Consider the following 19,298-nt stretch of genomic DNA (forward strand, 5'->3'; position numbering starts at 1 on the left):
CTTAATCACAGGGCATGGTAATAATAAGAGACACCCTAATGGATTGCCTATATTCCATGCAAACTCTTCCTTACCTCCTTTGTGAAGTAGTAGACTGATTTCATCTTGAAAGTCCAGGTCAGTCACCCCAGGCAACACTGTAACTCCCTTCTTAGCGTGTTGACTTAAAGGTAGGAGAAGCCTGAAGTGTCAGGTGGCAGTCTTCCAGTTTAGTGGAATTGTTGTTGTGTCTCCTGGTGACAACTAAGACCTCTAGGCCAGCACAATGTAATGTGGTGGGAACAGGAAGCAAAAAATTTGCTAGCTAATTACTAAGGGCGATGGTGAGTAGTGCCACTTCCACTTCTACCCCTCGATTCCTGGACCTGTGAATCCTGGCTATGAGAGAAATAGTACCATATATTAGATGCTGATTCTCAGCATACACAGCCTTCTAGAGAACTTTGCCTCAGTCCTGCGAAGTATTGTCACCTAGTTGGCTTTGGAATTGTGACTTTGAAAGGCTAATCCACCATTCTATCAATCCAGCTGCTTCAGGATAATGGGGAACATGGTAAGACCAGTGAATTCCATGACCATGGCATCTCCTTGGGAAAGGATGGGAGAATCACTGCATAAAGTGTCGGTAATGTGGTGGGGTCCTTCCTCAAGGGGAAGTAAACCGTAAACTGGCTCAAGTCTGGAAATTGATTGCAGGGCTGTGATTCTCTGTATTTGTAATTCAAATTAGTCTTTTGTCCATTCGACCTAGAAGTTTTCTGCTTATATAAATTAAGAATACAGTAGGCTTCCTATCAATTTCACTTCTAGGAACACCATGATTAATTAGCCAATGCCAGAGCTCGACATGAGTCAGACTATTCTGATTGCTGCTTTGCCTCTGCTGTCTATTACAGTAGCTATACCCACCTTGCCTTTGATAGTTGAGTGCCACCACTTGGCCCCTGCCATCTCGCGATCCAGTTACTCCCATTGTATTTTAATTTTGTAGTTGAGTGTCTGCAGTTCTCGCTGTTAGATCTGACATACAGACAAGAGCAATTACAAAGCTCTTCAAAGACGCAGGTGCTGCCCTCACGAATCTGTTTCGCAAGACATTGGTCAGGGGTGTATTTCTGGACCTTCCCAGCTGGGATGAATAGGTCTAAAATGACTAATTCATTCCACCATGCCAATTTCCCTAAGCCTTTGGATCCCTTTCTCTGCATTAAGGAAGACCAGGCATTTCCAGCTCATTCACAGTGGGCCGTCTTTTAATCCATATTTCAGCCAATCAAGCAAATAAACTATTAGAACCTTTTTTAACTCCCTGAGCTGCAACATTAAATGCAGAGTCCCTACTTGGTGGGCCCAAATCAATAAATTCAGGCTTATTCAACTCCATGTTCCTTCCACCACTATCCCACACTTCTAATATTCATTCCCACGCCTGTTCTCCAGATTTCTGTTTATATAAATTAGAAAACTCAAGCAATTCTTGTGTCTGTTTTTTCACAGTTTCAGCTCTTTCTCAACAGATGAGACTCTCACTCAGGGCAATCTTAGCAGATTTGAGGCTAATATATTATATATAGAGTATATATAATATATATAAGTACAGTATATATGTTATATATAAATGTAGTGTATATACATATATACTATATATAGAATATATATATCATATATGTATTTTGTATACATATATCATATATATATTTTGTATACATAAAGGCGAGTTTATTAAGTATTAACTCACACAATCACAAAGTCCCATAATAGGCTATCTGCAGGCTGAGGGGCAAGGAGAGCCAAGTCCGAGTTCCAAAACTGAAGAACTTGGAGTCCAGTGTTTCAGGACAGGAAGCATCCAGCATAGGAGAAAGATGTAGGCTGGGAGGCTAGGCCAGTCTCTCTTTTTATTTTTCTGCCTGCTTGTTTTCTAGGCACGCTGGGAGCTGAATAGATTGTGCCCACCCAGATTAAGGGTGGGTCTGCCTTTCTCAGCCCACTGACTCAAATGTTAATCTCCTTTGGCAACACCCTCAGAGACACACCCAGGGTCAATCCTTTGTATCCTTCAATCAAGTTGACACTGTGTATTAACCATCACACTCAGTATATCTTGTTTCCAAAAATGAAGCTCAAATAGTTCATTTATTCATTAATTAAATACAAATATTGGGGAAAAGGATGAACAGTATCATTTTTAGGGACATAGTGACCTAAATTTGGTTACTTTTCTGTCTATATGGAGAGCCGGGGAGGGGGATGTGAGCCTGAGGTTTCCACACTCAGATCTGGATGCTGAGGTCAGCTGCTGCTTCTCCTTCCAGCATCCATGGGAGTCCAACCATTCAGAATTCTCCACAACACACCTGAGGTCCCTGTAACTATCAGAGATAAATAACCACAAATATGAGGGTACCATAGATGAGAGATGAGAATATCAGCCAAAAATTAGAGCACAAACCCAGTGGAAGAGAATTGTTAGAAGAGTAGAAGAAGAATGGCTGAATTGAAAAAAAAAGTAACTGCACTTAAGGCAGCGGATAAAAGACTTCTTTGACTTTAATGCCACGATTTCTCAGATAACTCAGTAGATACATTTAAGATAAGGGTGGTCATTATTGACATCTGAATTGGTAAACTGGATGATCAGGTTCAAGGAATAGCTCAAAGCACAAATGAAAATGTAGGCAACTTGAATGCAAGATTTGAGGATCCCTACCATAAACATAATTGGAGATTCTTAAGGAAAAAAAAAGAGCAGATGGAAGATAGGCAATCACTAAACAAATACTAAAAAACAAGTTATCTAAAGTAAATACAGTTTTGAGACTGTAGAGTATAAGAGCTTTCCAAATTGCAGGCTTTACTGGTGATAAGAGATACACACCAGATATGTCCTGAGGGAATCCTGGAACTTTAATAATGAAGATAATATTATAGGCTTCTAGGTAGAAATAACAACCAACCAACAAAGGAATAAAGGAACAAAGCATTGGGCAATGGAATCCTCTGTTATTTTTTAATTTACTGAAAGCTGGCTGATAGTGAAATAGCATCAATTAAAGAATTGGAACCCAAAGTATTCTCAAATAAGATAATTGACCTGTCAGAGTGACAGAGAGATATGTGAGGATAAATAAAAATTCAGAGTATATCAGCCATATACCCCTTTTATTTTATTTTGTTTTGTTGTTATGTTTTAGAGAGTTGCTCAGTCACCTAGGCTGGAGTGCAGTGGTGCCATCATAGCTCCCTGTGACATTGAACTCCTGGCATGGTCCCTTTAAAAAAATTTCTTGAGAAAATACTCTAACTGAGCAATAAATGAACCACAGCAGAAACCTTAGGATGGAGAAAATAAAGAGGCAAGGCAACAAGGCCACAGTGGTGATTAGCAATACTTGTCCTTCCCTCCTTCTTTCCCCAATTCCCTCCCTTCCTCCCTCCCTCCTTCCCTCCTCTCTTCCTCCCTTCCTTCCTCTCTCCCTCCCCTCCTCCTTTCCTCCCTCCCTCCCTCCTTCCCTCCCTCTGTTCCTCCTTTCCTCCCTCCTTCCTGTTTTCATCTATACATCTAGCTGAATAAGAATATAGTATCTCAAAATGTGATCCATAAAGCAAGTCTCTTGAGACAGGAAGGATAAGACATTTCTAAAATGTACTACCCAAATTCAGAAAACTGAGGAGCTGGTGATTGTGGTAACAGTGGAAAGTAGAAGCATCCCAAGGTTATAACTGGTGCAGAGAATGAAGTTGGCGAGGAGAGAGGAGAAGTGAAGGTAGTCTATGGGCTTCAACTTTTTATTTTTTTTATTTTTTATTTTTATTTTTTGAGATGGAGTCTTGCTCTGTCGCCTAGGCTGGAGCGCAGTGGCCGGATCTCAGCTCACTGCAAGCTCTGCCTCCTGGGTTTACTCCATTCTCCTGCCTCAGCCTCCCGAGTAGCTGGGACTACAGGTGCCTGCCACCTCGCCCGGCTAGTTTTTTGTAACTTTTAGTAGAGACGGGGTTTCACCGTGTTAGCCAGGATGGTCTCGATCTCCTGACCTCATGATCCGCCCGTCTTGGCCTCCCAAAGTGCTGGGATTACAGGCTTGAGCCACTGCGCCCAGCCTGGGCTTCAACTTATTGGGGTTAAGGAAGAAGTGGAGGTGAAGTAGGACATACTGATGGGAGGAAAGGGTGGTTAGGGATGTAGTTGACAGATTGTAGACTAGGGTGCAAACAAATCATAGCTATTTGCTGTGTACAAGAAAATAAAACCTCGCTTAAGCAGTGTTAACAGCTTAAATTGAGAATTGAGCGAAGAGATAAGAGACATATTCAAATAAAAAGAAAGGAGCATGTGGTGGAACCTTGCAGCTCTTTTGTTGTTCAGTCACATAAAGATAAGACCAAGGATAGAAGATCTGTATTGTAGGATTGTAGGCTAAGTGGGTCAGCATGACCTATGAAACAAGAGGCCTGTTCCTGTTGAAAAGTCAAAGCCAGCCACAACACCTGATGCAATCTGGATAGTGTTTGTATGAACAGTGGACTGTGCAGGAACCCTGTTCTTAGAACATATATAGCTTTGTGACATAAGTGTATGCTAGTTAAACAGTATAAAGACTTAACATAGAGAGTAGCTCATATAATCTCTTTCCGTAAAGGTAGGAAATCTTTGGTTATTCTTAATAAGACCCAGAACATCTATGTTCTGACAGGATTGCAATTAATTTTACATAACAAATGGCAATATTAATAACAGACAAGATTAAATGTAAGGTTAAATTCACTGAAGAGGTATGTTACATAATAATGAAAGTAACAGTTTATGAAGAGTATATTACATTTATAAATCTGTGTTAAATGACACAGCGGCTAACTACATGAGGAAAAAATTTGGGAAAATAAAACTATCGCGAGAGACAAATTATTTCTCTTTCAGAATTACACAGGTCTAGTTAAAAACAAACCAAAAACAAGTCATACAGAAAAGAATCATGCAATCAATAAACTTTATTTAATAGATGTACACTAAACCTTAAATCCTTCCAACAAAGAATCTTTCTTGTATATGTTCATTGAACAATAAAACAAGTTTTGTACTTGTATGGTGCTTGGTTTCAGGAAAACCTCTACAATTTTAAGGTAGAAATTTTGTAGTTTAAGTTTTTTTTTTTTATCAAATTCAATAAAATTAAAGAGCAAATTCAATAAAATAAAGAACTTTATACAAAGTTTGCTAAAAAGTTTAATCTCCTTGGAAATTAATAAGCATGCTTCTAGGTAACTCTTAGATCAAAACAAATTTACAAGGGAAACTATAAATTATGTGTAAAACACAAGGTCATCTTGGTCAATCTCCAGCCTGCTGGGGCTGCTGGTTGGCTGGAATTCCAAACCAGTGGGTCTTAACTTGTGAGGTGCTGTGGGAGTGGGGCCCATTGAATGATGCCACTTGGCTCCCTGGCTTCCGCCACTTTCCTAGGAGAATGAACAGATCTCCTGCCTCACTGGAATTCCTGGGGCTGGAGTATGCAAAACCTCCTGTGTCTCCATGCATGCCTGAGCAGCTGCTGGGAGTCTGCACAGCTCAGTGCTTCAGACCCGAAACCCTGGTAGCATGGGCTCACGAGGGGATCTCCTGATATACAGGATGCAAAGATTCATGGGAAAAGTATGATTTCCTTGGCAGGGTTGCACAATCACTTACCGCATCCCTTGGCTGGGGGTGGGGGATCCCTGGCTCTGTGCTGCTCCTGGGTGGACTGTTGCCTAACCCTGCTTTTCCTCACTCTTTGTGTGGGTTGCGCCAGTTGCCTAGTCAGTCACAATGTGAAAACCTGGATACCTCAATTGAAGGTATAGAATTTACTTGATATTTTCATTCTCTGTGAGAGGTGCAGACTGCAGCTGCTTCAATTGGCCATCTTGGACCACCAGAATTTTCATTTATCAAATGGATTTTATCAAGCCAAAATAACCATAATAATAATAATAATAATAATAATAATTCTTCTTCTTCTTCTTCTTCTTCTTCTTCTTCTTCTTCTTCTTCTTCTTCGTCTTCGTCTTCGTCTTCGTCTTCGTCTTCTTCTTCCTCCTCCTCTTCTTCTTCCTCTTCCTCCTCTTCTTTCTTCTTTGATGGAGTCTTGCTCTGTCAATCCAGGTTGGAGCCCTGTGGCACGATCTCAGCTCACTGCAACCTCTGCCTCCCAGGTTGAAGTAATTCTCCTGCTTCAGCCTCCCAAGTAGCTGGGATTACAGGAACCTACCACCACTTCTGGCTAATTTTTGTATTTTTAGTAGAGACAGAGTTTCACCATGTTGGTCAGGCTGGTCTCAAATTCCTGCCCTCAAGTGATCCACCCTCCTTGGCCCCCCAGAGTGCTGGGATTACAGGCACAAGCTACTGTGCCCAGCCCAAAATAACTTTAAAAAAAGCTGCCAAAGGTGTCCAACAAATAAAACAATGTATCACTCTAACAAAGGAATACAGAGGATAATTCTTAATACATTTTACCTGATAGTATCTGCAATGTATTTTAAAAACACATTGTTTTTTGTCTTCTGCTAGTTTGGTTTGGTCTTGTTTCTCTAGCTCCTCTAGGTGTAATGTTAGGTTGTTCATTTGAGATCTTTCTAATTTTTTGATGTGGGTGGCTAACACTGTCAACTTCCCTCTTAACACTGCTTTAGCTGTGTCCCAGAGATTCTGGTATATTGTATGTTTGTTCTCATTAGTTTCAAATAATTTCTTGATTTCTGCCTTGATTTCATTGCTTACCCAAAAGTCATTCAGAAGCAGGTTGTTTAATTTCCATGTAATTGCATGGTTTTATATGATTTTCTTAGTACTGATTTCTGTTTTCATTGGACTGTGGGCTGAGAGTGTGTTTGATGTAATTTTACTTTCCATTTTTTGAATTTGCTGAGGGTTGTTTTCTGATTGTGTGGTTTATTTTAGAGTATGTGCCATGTGCAAATGAGAAGAATGTATATTCTGTTGTTTCAGGGTGGAAGAGTTCTATTAGGCCTGTTTGGTCAAGTGGTGAGTTCAGGTCCCGACACTTATAATTAATATCTTGGTTAGTTTTCTGCCTTAATGGTCTGGCTAACACTGTCGGTAGGGTGTAGAAGTCTCCCACTATCATTGTGTGGGAGTCTAAGTACTCTTTGAAGGTCTCTGAGAACTTGCTTTATAATCTGTGTGCTCCTGTGTTGGATGCATGTATATTTAGAACAATTAGCTCTTCTTGTTGACTTCAATCCTTTACCCTTATGTAATTCTTTTCGTAGTTCTTTTCTTTGTCTCTTTAGAATGTTGTTGGTTTAAAGACTGTTTTGTCTGAAATTAGAATAGCAACTCCTGCTTTTTTTTTTTTTTTTTTTTTTTTTTTTTTTACTGTTTGCTTGATATGTTTTTCTCCATCTGTTTACTTTGAGCCTGCAGGTGTCATTGTATAAGACATAGTCTCTGGAAGACAGCATACAGTTGGGTCTGCTTCTTTATTCATCTTGCCACTTTATGCCTTTTAATTGAGACATTTAGCGAATTTACATCAAAGTTAGTGTTGGTATGTGTGAATTTGTTGCTGTCATAATGTTGTTAGCTAGTTATTATGCAGACTTGATGATGTGGCTGCTTTATAGTGTCAATGATTGCAATGGTTAATTTTGAGTATCAACTTGATTGGATTGAAGGATGCAAAGTATTATTTCTGGGTGTGTCTGTGAGGGCGTTGCCAAAGGAGATTAACATTAGAGTCAGTGGACTGAGAAAGGCAGACCCAACCCCAATCCGGGTGGGCACAATGTAATCAGTCGCCAGTGTGACTAGAATATACACAGACAGAAAAATGTGAGAAGAGAGACTGGCCTAGCCTCCCAGTCTACATCTTTCTCCCATACTGGATGCTTCTTGCCCTCGAACATCGGACTCCAGGTTCTTCAGTTTTGGAACTCAGACTGGCTCTCCTTGCTCCTCAGCCTGCAGATGGCCTATTGTGGGACCTTATGATTGTGTGAGTTAATACTTAGTAAATCCCCTTTATATATCTCTATCTCTATCCCTGTATCTCTATATCTATGTATATCTATAGATTTAGATATATAGATATATCTATTCCATTAGTTCTCTCCCTCTAGAGAATCCTTACTAATACACGTTTTGATACCAGGAGTGATTCTAGAGGAACAAAATATTAAGGTTGGAGTTCTTTCATTGCTTTTAGGGTTTCTGGACTTGGCTGCTTAATATGATTAGACCCCAAAATGTTAAGGACTTTACTTCTAATGGTATGGAGAACACCTATAATCCTTGGCATGAACTGTATAGAAAGTTATGCAAAATAAATGCATTTGACATTCCTGATTCATCGGTCATGAGACGCAAGGAACTTAGTGACTCTATACATAATACCTTTGATCGTATGTGGAGAACCAAGGAAAATAATGAAGCTGGTTGGTTGCTCCTAAGTTCAGTGGACAAAATGATGGGAAAAAATGATGAACTCAGGGATTCTATCTCCTGGCTTCAGAAGCAAATACTGAGCCTCAAATGTGCTAAGAGAGCCCTGAGTGAGACTCTTATCTCCTATCGAGAAAGAGCTGAAATTGTGAGAAAAGCAGACACAAGCTCTCATTATGTGCATGGCTGACCTGCAGTGAAAGGTGCACGCACAGCCTCGCCAGGGGTCCACTGTTAAAGTGAGGGCATTGATTGGAAAAGAATAGGACCCTGCAACTTGGAATGGGGATGTGTGAGAGGGCCCTGATGAAGCTGGGGACATTGAGCTTGTAAACTCTGATAAACCTTTTTTGCCTGAAGAAACAGCTTCCTTAGCTCCAATAGTGGCAACATCCCCTCCCCAACCCATGCTGCCATCATCCTTTCCACCTTTGTCTGAGGAGATATACCCTACGTTGCCTGAGGCAACAGTAATGGCCTCTACTGAGGCAGTTGCCAGGCAAGATAATGTTGATTCTCCTTAGGAGCCACCCCCAACACTCCTGTTTGGTCCTAGACCTATAACTAAAGTTCCAGTGGGCCCCTAGAAGTGACGATAAGAGTGTGACCCATGAGGGAGTGCACTATACCTGAAAATAACTGCTTGAGTTTTCTAATTTATATAAACAGAAATCTGAACAATAGTCATGGGAATGGAGATTAAGGGTGTGGATAATTGTGGAAAAAAACATAGAGTTGGATCAGGTTGAATTCATTGATTTGGGCCCACTAAGCAGGGATTCTGCATTTAATGTTGTAGCTTGGGGAGATAAAAGAGGTTCTAATAGTTTATTTGCTTGGTTAGCTGAAAATATGATTAAAAGATGGCCCACTGTGAGTGAGCTGGAAATGCCTGATCTTCCTTGGTTTAATGTAGAGAAAGGGATCCAAAGGCTCAGGGAGATTGGGATGCTGGAGTGGATTAGTCATTTTAGACCTACTCATCCCAGCTGGGAGGGTCCAGCAGATATACCCTTGACCAATACTTTGTGAAATAGATTTGTGAGGGCGGCACCTGCCATCTTTGAAGAACTCTGTGATTGCTCTTCTCTATATGCCAGATCTAACAGTGGAAACTGCAGTCATTCAACTGCAAATCTTAAATGCAGTGAGAAAAATTGGATCCCGAGGTGGCAGGGGCCAAGTGGTAGCACTCAACCATCAAAGGCAAGGTGGGTGTAGCTAACAGAATGGACGGCAGAGGCAAAGTCGCAATCAGAATAGTGTGACTTATGTAGAGCTCTGACATTGGCTAATTAATCATGGTGTTCCTAGAAGTTAAATTGATAGGAAACCTACTGCATTCTTACTTAATTTATATAAGCAGAGAACTTCCAGATTGAGTATACAAAAGACTAATCTGAATTACAAGTACAGAGAATCACAGCCCCTCAGTCAATTTCCGTACTTGAACCAGTTTACAGACCTAGAACCCTTTGAATGAAGGAGAGGCTGGGTCTTGTGGAAGGACCCCACTACAGTACCAACAATTTATGCTGTTAATTCTTTCTCCAATCATTTCCCAAAGAGACCTCTAGCCTCTACCAGGGTAACTGTGGATTGGGGAAATGGAAATGATCAGACATTTTGGGGACTACTGGACACTGGCTCTGAGCTGACATTGACTCCAGGGGACATAAAATGTCATTGTCATTCTCTAATTTAAGTAGGGGCTTATGGAGGTCAGGTAATTAATGAAGTTTTAGCCCAGGTCTGACTTAAAGTGGGTTCAGTGAGTCCCCAGACTCATCCTGTGGTCATTTCCCCAGTGCCAGAAAGCATAATTGGCATAGACATACTTAGCAGCTGGCAGAACCCACACATTGGCTCCCTGACTGATAGGGTGAGGGCTATTATGGCGGAAAAGGCCAAATGGAAGTCATTAGAGCTGCCTTTACCTAGAAAAATAGTAAATCAAAAACAATATCTCATCCCTGGAGGGATTGCAGAGATTAGTGCCACCAGCAAGGACTTGAAAGATGCAGGGATGGTGATCCCCACCACATCCCCTTTGAACTCTCCCATTTGGGCTGTACAGGGGACAGATGGATCTTGGAAAATGACAGTGGATTATCGTAGGCTTAACCAAGTGGTGACTGCAAGTGCAGCTGCTGTACCAGATGTGGTTTCATTGCCTGAGAAAATTACCACTTCTCCTGGTACCTGGTATGCAGCCATTGACTTGGCAAATAACTTTTTCTCCATTCCTGTCCATAAGGCCAACCAGAAGCAATTTCCCTTCAGCTGGCAAGGCCAGCAATATACCTTTACTGTCCTATATCAGGGTGTATTAGCTCTCTGGCTTTGTGTCATTATCTTATTTGGAGAGACCTTGATCACTTTTCCCTTCCATAAGATATAATACTGGTATATTACATTGATGACATTATGCTGATTGGATCCAGTGAGTGAGAAGTAGTGAACACACTGGACTTATTGGTGAGACATTTGCATGCCAGAGGATGGAAAATAAATCCAACTAAAATTTAGGGACTTTCCACCTCAGCAAAATTTCTAAGGGTTCAGTGATGTGGGGCCTGTCGAGATATTCCTTCTAAGGTAAAAGAGAAGTTGCTGCATTTGGTCCCTCCGACAACCAAGAAAAAGGCACAACTCCTAGCGGGCCGGTTTGGATTTTGAAGGCATCACCTCCCTTATTTGAGTGTGTTACTCTGGCTGACTTATCCAGTGACCTGAAAGGCTGTCATTTTTCAGTGGGATCCTGAACTAGAGAAGGCTGTGCAACAGGTCCAGGCTGCTGTGCAAGCTGTTCTTCCACTTGGGCCATATGACCCATCAGATCCAATGGTGCTTGAGGTGTCAGTGGCAGATGGGGATGCTGTTTGGAGCCTTTGGCAGACCCCTGTAGGTGAAACACAGTGGGGGCCTCTAGGATTTGGAGTAAGGCCCTGCCATCTTCTGCAGATAACTACTCTTCTTTTAAGAAACAGCTCTTGGCCTGTTACTCGGCTTTGGTAGAAATTGAGTGTCAGACTATGGGTCATCAAGTCACCATGCGACCTGAACTGCCTATCATGAACTGGGTGTTTTCTGACCCATCTAGCCATAGGTGGGGTATGCACAGCAGCATTTCATTATCAAGTGGAAGTGGTATATACGTGACTGGGCTCAAGCAGGTCCAGAGGGCACAAGTAAGTTACAAGAGGAGGTGACTCAAATGCCCACGGTCTCCACTCCTGCCACCCTTCCTTCTCTCCCCTTCTCTCCCCCAGCCTGCACCGATAGCTTCATGGGGAGTTCACAATAATCAATTGATAGAGGAAGAGATGACAAGGGCCTGGTTAGTAAACTCCCCTTAGTAAACTCCCTTTTATATACACATCTATCCTATTAGTTCTGTCCCTCTAGAGAACCCTAACACAGTGGTCTATGTACTTAAGTGTGTTTTTGTGGTGGCCAGTAACGGTCTTTTGTTCTAATATTTAGCCCTCCCTTAAGGACCTTTTGTAAGGCAGGTCTGGTGGTAAGAAATTACCTTAGCATTTGCTTGTTTGAAAAGGAGTTTATTTCCCCTTCACCTATGAAGCTTAGTTTGGCTTAAAATTCTTGGTTGGAATTTCTTTTCCTTAAGAATGCTGTACATAGGTATCCCGTCTCTTCTGGCTTGTGGGGTTTCTGCTGAAAAGCCAGCTGTTCACCTGACAGGATTTCCTCTGTAGGTGACCTGCCCCTTCTCTCTAGCTGTCTTTAACATTTTTTCTTTAATTTTGACCTTGAAGAATTTGATGACTACATGTCCTGGGGATCATTGTCTTGCATAGTATCTCACAGGGGTTCTGTGCCTTTCCTTAATTTGAATGTTTCCTCTCTAGTTAGGTTAGGAAAATTTTCATGGATTATATCTTTGAATATGTTTTCCAAGTTGCTTGCTTTCTCTCTCTCTCTTTCAAGGATGCCAATGAGTCATAGATTTGGTTCCTTTACATAATCCCATATTTCTGGGAGGTTTTATTCATCCTTCTTTATTGTTTCTTTATTATTGTCTAAGTAATTTTGGAGAACTGGTCGTCAATATCTGAGATTCTTTCATCACCTTGGTTTGTTGTTTCTTTATTTTTGTCTGACTAAGTAATTTTGGAGAACTGGTCTTCAGTGTCTGAGATTCTTTCGTCAACTTGTTTTATTCTGCTATCAGTACTTACTATTGTATTATGATATTCTTGAAGTGAGTTTTTCAGCTGTATCAGATCAGTTTCTTTTTTTATTAAAGTGGCCATTTCTTGTTTTATCTCTCATATCATTTTATTGAATTCCTTAGATTCCTTGGATTGGATTTTGACTGTCTCTTAGATGTCAGTGATCTTTGTTCCTAACCATATTTTGAATTATATTTCTGTCAACCATTTAAGCCTGGTTAAGAATTACTGCTAGGGAACTAGTGCAGACATTTGGAGGTGAGAAGACACTCTGGCTTTTTGAGTTTCCTGAGTTCTTGCTCTGGTTCTTTCTCATCTGTGTGGCCTGATGTTCCTTCAGTCTTTGAAGCTGATGTTCTTTGGATGGGTTTTCTTTTTTTTTTTCTTTTCTTTTCTTTTTTTTTTTTTCTTTTATCTTTTTTTGATGCTCTGGGAGTTTGATTGTGGTATAATGTGGGTTCAGTTGACTGGGTTTTTTTTTCTGGAAGATACCAGGGAGCCAAACCTCAGCTCAGCACTCCTGGTCTACATGCCATAACTCTCAGGGGCTGGTACTGGGCCCCTGGCTTTTGTTCTCTGGCCCCTCAAAGTTAGGAACCTTCTGTGCTGGAGGGGCTGAGGTTTTCCCAGTCCACTGGCCACAACACTCTGATGGGTAGTCCTGGCCAAAGCACGTTGTCAGGGTGGTGGCTGTAGGATCTGTGCTAACTTACACATGCCAGTAGCTGGGGCAGCACCGTGGGGTGCATGTGTGTCAGCTGGGGTTGGGTACTGGCGGGAGTGGGGCTGCAGAGTTCTGCGTGCACTCGTACCAGTGGCAGGGCATAGGCAGGGGCAGGGTTGCTGGTGTCTGTGCTTGCACTCACACTGGCAGTGACCGGGGTGGGGTGCTGATGGGTGTGAGACTGCTGGCCTCCGTGTGTGTATTCATAGTTGGTGGTGGCGGCACAGCAGTGGGTGGAAAAATGCATTTCACAGAGCAGGTTTTTCTTTTATATTTTCAGTTGTTGAATATTAGGAAATTTTATAAACATAATCTATTATAACAACACATTAAAGGAAAACTGTAATTTTATGAATAGATGCCTAAAGGAGTTTGAAAGAAATGAATCATTTCTAATAACATTGCTAAGTAAAAGAGAATATAATAAAATTAGAAAACATAAAGTCATTCAGAAAATACTTTAAATTGTGAAATGCTAAAACTATTTAAATTAAATTAGTTACCAGAGGAGGACACTCATTATCATTCTATTTAACATTACCTGAGAAGGGCTACTGAATGCAGTAAGATAAGAAAATTAAAAAAAAAACTGATATAAACTTAAAAAAAAATCAAATGATCTCTTTTTGTTGATAATATTATATGCCTAGAAAATTCAAGATACCATGGTAAACATTACTAGATTTAAAAATAAGAACTTTCTACAGTGAGAATTACAAAACACGGCTAAAAGAAATCAGAGACCACACAAACAAATGAAAAAACATTCCATGCTCATGGATAGGAAGAATCAATATTGTTAAAATGGCCATACTACTGAAAGAAGTGTATAGAATGAATGCTATTCCTGTCAAACTATCAATGACATTTTCCACAGAATTGGAAAAGACTGTTCTAAAATTCATTTGGAACCAAAAAAGAGCTTGAATAGCCAAAGCAATCCTAAGCAAAAAGAACAAAGCTGGAGGCATCACACTACCTGACTTCAAACTGTACCATAAGGCTACAGTAACTGAGACAGCATGGTACTAGTACAAAAACATACACACAGACCAGTGGAACAGGTTAGAGAACCCAGAAATAAAGTTTCACATCTACGACTATCTGATCTTTGACAAAGTCAACAGTAGCAAGCAATAGGGAAAGGACTCTCTCTCTTCTGTAAATGGTGCTGGGATAACTGGCTAGCCACATGTGGAAAACTGAAACTGGAACCCTAGCTTTTACCATACACAAAAATCAAGTCAAGGTGGATTAAAGACTTAAATGTAAAACCTAAAACTATAAAAATCCTAGAAGAAAATCCAGAAAATTGCATTCTTCCCATTGGCCATGGCAAAGTCTTCATGATGAAGATGCCAAAAGCAATTGCAACAAAAACAAAAATTGATAAATGGGACCTAATTAAATGAAAGAGCTTCTGCACAGCAAAAGAAATTATTAACAGAGTAAACAACCTACTGAATAGGAGAAAATATTAGCAAACTATGCATACGAAAAATATCTAATATCCAGAATTTATAAGGAAATTAAATTAACAAGCAAAAAGCAAACTACTTTGTTAAAAGGTAGATAAAGAACATGAACAGACACTTTTCAGAAGAAGACATACCTATGGCCAAAAAGCATATGAATATATGCTCAGCATCACTAATCATTAGGGAAATGCAAATCAAAATCATGATGACATGCCATCTTGCATCAGGCAGAATGGATATTATTAAATGTCAAGAAATAAATGATGCTGGTGAAGTTGCAGAGAAAAGGGAATGCTTATACATTGCTGGTGGGAATATAAATTAATTCAGCCGCTGTGGAAAGCAGTCTGAAGATTTCTCAAAGAACTGAAACAGAAATACCAATCCCATTCCTGGTTGTATACCTAAAGTAATATAAATTGTTTAGCCATAAAAATACATGCATATGTATGTCATCACAGCATTATTCACAATAGCAAAGACATGGAATCAACCTAGGTTCCAACCAGTGGTGGACTTGATGAAGAAAATGTGTTACATATATACCGTGGAATACTACACAGCCATAAAAAAGAACAAGATAATATTTGCAGCAACATGCATGGAGTTGGACGCCATTATTCTAAGTGAACTAATGCAGGAACAGAAAAACAAATACCACATATTCTTGCTTATAAGTGGTAGCTAACATTGAGTACACATGGACACAAAGATGGGAACAAGAGACACTGGAGCTTACTTGAGGGTAGACAGTGGGAGGAGGCCAAGGATTGAAAAATTACCTATCAGATACTATGCTTATTACTGGGTGATGAAATAATCTGGATACCAAACCCCTGCAACACACAATTTACCTATATAACAAACCTGCACATGTACCCCTGGACCTAAAATAAAAGTTAAAAAAAATTGACAAAGGGCATGAACAGATACTTCTTAAGAGAATACATGCATGTGGCCAACAAACATATGAAAAAATACTCAATATTACTAATCATTAGGGAAATGCAAAATGAAACCCCAACAAGATACCATCTCACACTAGTTAGAACGGCTATTGTTAAAAAGTCAAAAAAAGCGGCTATTGTTAAAAAGCCAACAGATGCTGGCAAGGTTGCAGAGAAAAGGAACGCTTATATATTGCTGGTGGGAATGTAAATTAGTTCAGCCATTGTGGAAAGCAATGTGGAGATTTCTCAAAGAATTTAAAACAGAACCACCAGTTGACCCAGCAATCCCATTACTGGATATATATCCAAAGGAATAGAAATCATGTCTACCATAAAGGCACATGCATGCATATGTTCATTGTGGCACTTTTCACAATAGCAAAGACATGGAATCAACCTAGACGCCCATCAGTGGTAGACTGGATAAAGAAAATGTGGAACATGAACATCATGGAATACTATGCAGCCATAAAAAAGAATAAGATTATGTTCTTTGCAGCAACATGGATGGAGCTAGAGGCCGTTGTCTGAAGCAAACTAACGTAAGGACAGAAAACTAAATACTACATATTCTCACTTATAAGTGGGAGTTAAACATTGAGTCCACACTGACACAATGGAGGGAACAATAAACACTGGGCCTACTTGAGGGTAGAGGGTGGGAGGAGGGTTTGGATTCCAAAACTACCTATTGGGTATTATGCTGACTATCTGGGTGACAAAATTATCTATACATGAAACCACCATGACACACAATTTAGCCATGTAACAAATCTGCACATATACCCCTTGAACTTAAAATCAAAATGTAAAAGAGAAGAATTTGGTGAGGAGATGAATAGAAGATTTTTTCTGAGACGGAGTCTTGCTCTGTCACCCAGGCTGGAGTGCAGTGTGGTGTGATCTCGGCTCACTGCAAGCTCCGCCTCCCGGGTTCACGCCATTCCCCGGCCTCAGCCTCCCAAGTAGCTGGGACTACAGGTGCCTGCCACCACACCCAGCTAATTTTTTGTATTTTTAGTAGAGACAGGGTTTCACTGTGTTAGCCAGGATGGTCTCAATCTCCTGACCTCGTGGTCCACCTGCCTTGGCCTCCCAGAAGATAAATTTTTAAAAAGTGTTAGTTTATCTCTGTGTTAACAAAATACTTAGAAGTGAGAAACAAATTTCTACTTACAATTATTGGAAAAATATAAAATACTTAGGAATAAATCAAACAAGAAAAGTATATAAAATTATAAAATCTTACTGAAAGAAAATAAGATTTGAACAAATGGAAAGGCATATCATGTTGAATAGAAATACTTAACAGAAGCATTAAATACACACACCTAATGAGTGTATAAACATAAGGCAGTAAAATTAGAGTTGGCATTCTTTGGAGGGACGATTGGCCAAAGAAGGTTAAAGTTCATACTGAAGAGTAAATGCTTCAGAATAGCTAAGAAACTATGCAAAGGGGAAATAGTGAGAGGTCTTATTTTGCTGGATATTAGTATAAATAATAAAACTACTGCATCATCATCGTGTGGTATTGGGAAACGAATAAAAATTGAAGAAATAGAACCCAGTATAGATGAGTTCAATATATTTCCAAAGTAGTAATTCATTTTAGCAGGAAATGAGTCAATTATTTAATAAATTATGTTTGGACAACTGATTATCCATCTGGAAGAAAAGAAAAGAGGATCACCATTTTATTTTACCTTTAAATATAAATTCCAGATGGCTGAGAAACTTACATGGTCAAAATAAAATTGTAAAAGCCTTGCAAGAAGATCTAGAAAATTGAATGTATAAAAATGTAGGAACTGAGAGCATCTTTTCCAGAAGCTATAAAAGAAAAGATAGACATATTTGAACTTTGATGTCACAAAGGATATCATAAATAAAACAATAGACAGACATTCAATTTACAAGAAATGTTTGTAACTGATTTTTTCAAATAGCTGAACAGTTGGCCAAAAGTAACACAATTCAATAAAAAAACAGGCAAAGAATTATGAATCCAAATGTCCAAAAAATATATGGAAGGATTCTCAAGTTTGTTACTAGTAGGGAAAATGCAAATTAAAGTAAAAGTGTCATTTTACATCAATCAGATGACAAAAATTGAAGAGTTATAATAAATATTACTGGTGGTGATTTAGGGAAAGGATTAGTCTCATGGCTGTGAAAAATATGAGGTGTTATAGGTTTTGGGAAAGCCATTTGCCAACATCTATTAAATTTTAAAATATACGTGTGCTGCTTGGCCCAGCAATTCCAGTTCTTGGACTCTATTCCATAGAAAGATATTCACATGTAAGGCCATGTGTTTGTAGTGGCAAAAATCTCATTAAAAATAATGATTAGTACTATACCTATTGACCTGTAGTGATTTCCACAAGGTATTCTGCACAAAAGTATAAGGAGACAAGCTATAGAAATTGTGAGATCCCTTTTTGTAAAATAAACAATAATACTCATGTATATAGACTTACATGCACATTCTATATGGGATTACCTGGTCAGGGAGAGAAGTATGGAATTGGGCTAATGTGAAGAGTGGAGAAAAAAGCAGATGGATAGCTTCTCTGCTTTGAAAGAATGACCATCAGCCACTGTTGAGGATATTTAAAATCAGATGGTATTGACTGTGAATAAAATTCCTAATGAGAAATTCAAACAATTAAAGCTTACCAAATTGACCACTATGAAGGGTATACATGCTTGATATTTGTGTACATATATATGTATTATGTTTAAATGTGTATATATGTATATAATTCCTTTGTCATTTTTCTTATTGCTTCACATATTGGAAGTATTATACAACCCATAAATAAGCAATAGATTATTAAAACTTTGACTTAAAAGCAATCACACCTATAATACCCTCTAATACTGTATATAAATATATGTTTTATTTTTTGAGCATTTTAAAATTCAGATTCCCTTAAAATTTCTTAAAAACACTAATTTCAGATTATACAGTTTCCCAGTCCTGAATTATACATTTTACTACTATGTGAAGCTGGATGCCCTTCGGAGAAATTGGCAAAGGATAATGACATGTAAAATAGTGTTCATTTCTCATTTCCCAACCATGAAGAGTAAAATCCACAGTATAAACATAAAATATTCTCCTCAGAGTTCATGTCTGCAGAACTGGCTTATTTGCACAGAAAATTTCATGTTTAATCAAGAAGATCTTTAACCTGAAAGGAGACCATGACATGCTTTAAAAGAGTAAAGAATCTTCTGTTTCTATCTTCCTTTCTTTACAAAAATAATTGGGTTTTGATTGAAGTTTGTTATTACTGAATATGTCTTTTTTGGAAGAAGATCATTAAGTTTGAATTGCACATGTGCTATATTTTCAGAATTCTCAGATAAGGACTTAATATGGGTTTGGATTGTAATCTGAATTGTAATCACCACATGTCAAGGGAGGGACCTGGTGGGAGGTAATTGGATCACGGGGGTTGTTTCCCCCATGCTGTTCTAGGATATGGAATAAGTTCT

At 39.3% G+C, this 19,298-nt stretch overlaps 1 protein-coding gene across 1 annotated transcript in view; it reads left to right on the top strand.

Moving 5' to 3' along the window:
• The window catches only part of N6AMT1 (N-6 adenine-specific DNA methyltransferase 1), a 348,457-nt gene that overhangs the window by 26,888 nt on the left and 302,271 nt on the right, over nt 1–19,298 (top strand). The gene's annotated exons all lie outside the window — the stretch shown is intronic.

This window comes from Macaca thibetana, chromosome 3 (assembly GCF_024542745.1).
Source record: "Macaca thibetana thibetana isolate TM-01 chromosome 3, ASM2454274v1, whole genome shotgun sequence".
NCBI classification, from domain to species: Eukaryota; Metazoa; Chordata; class Mammalia; order Primates; family Cercopithecidae; genus Macaca; species Macaca thibetana.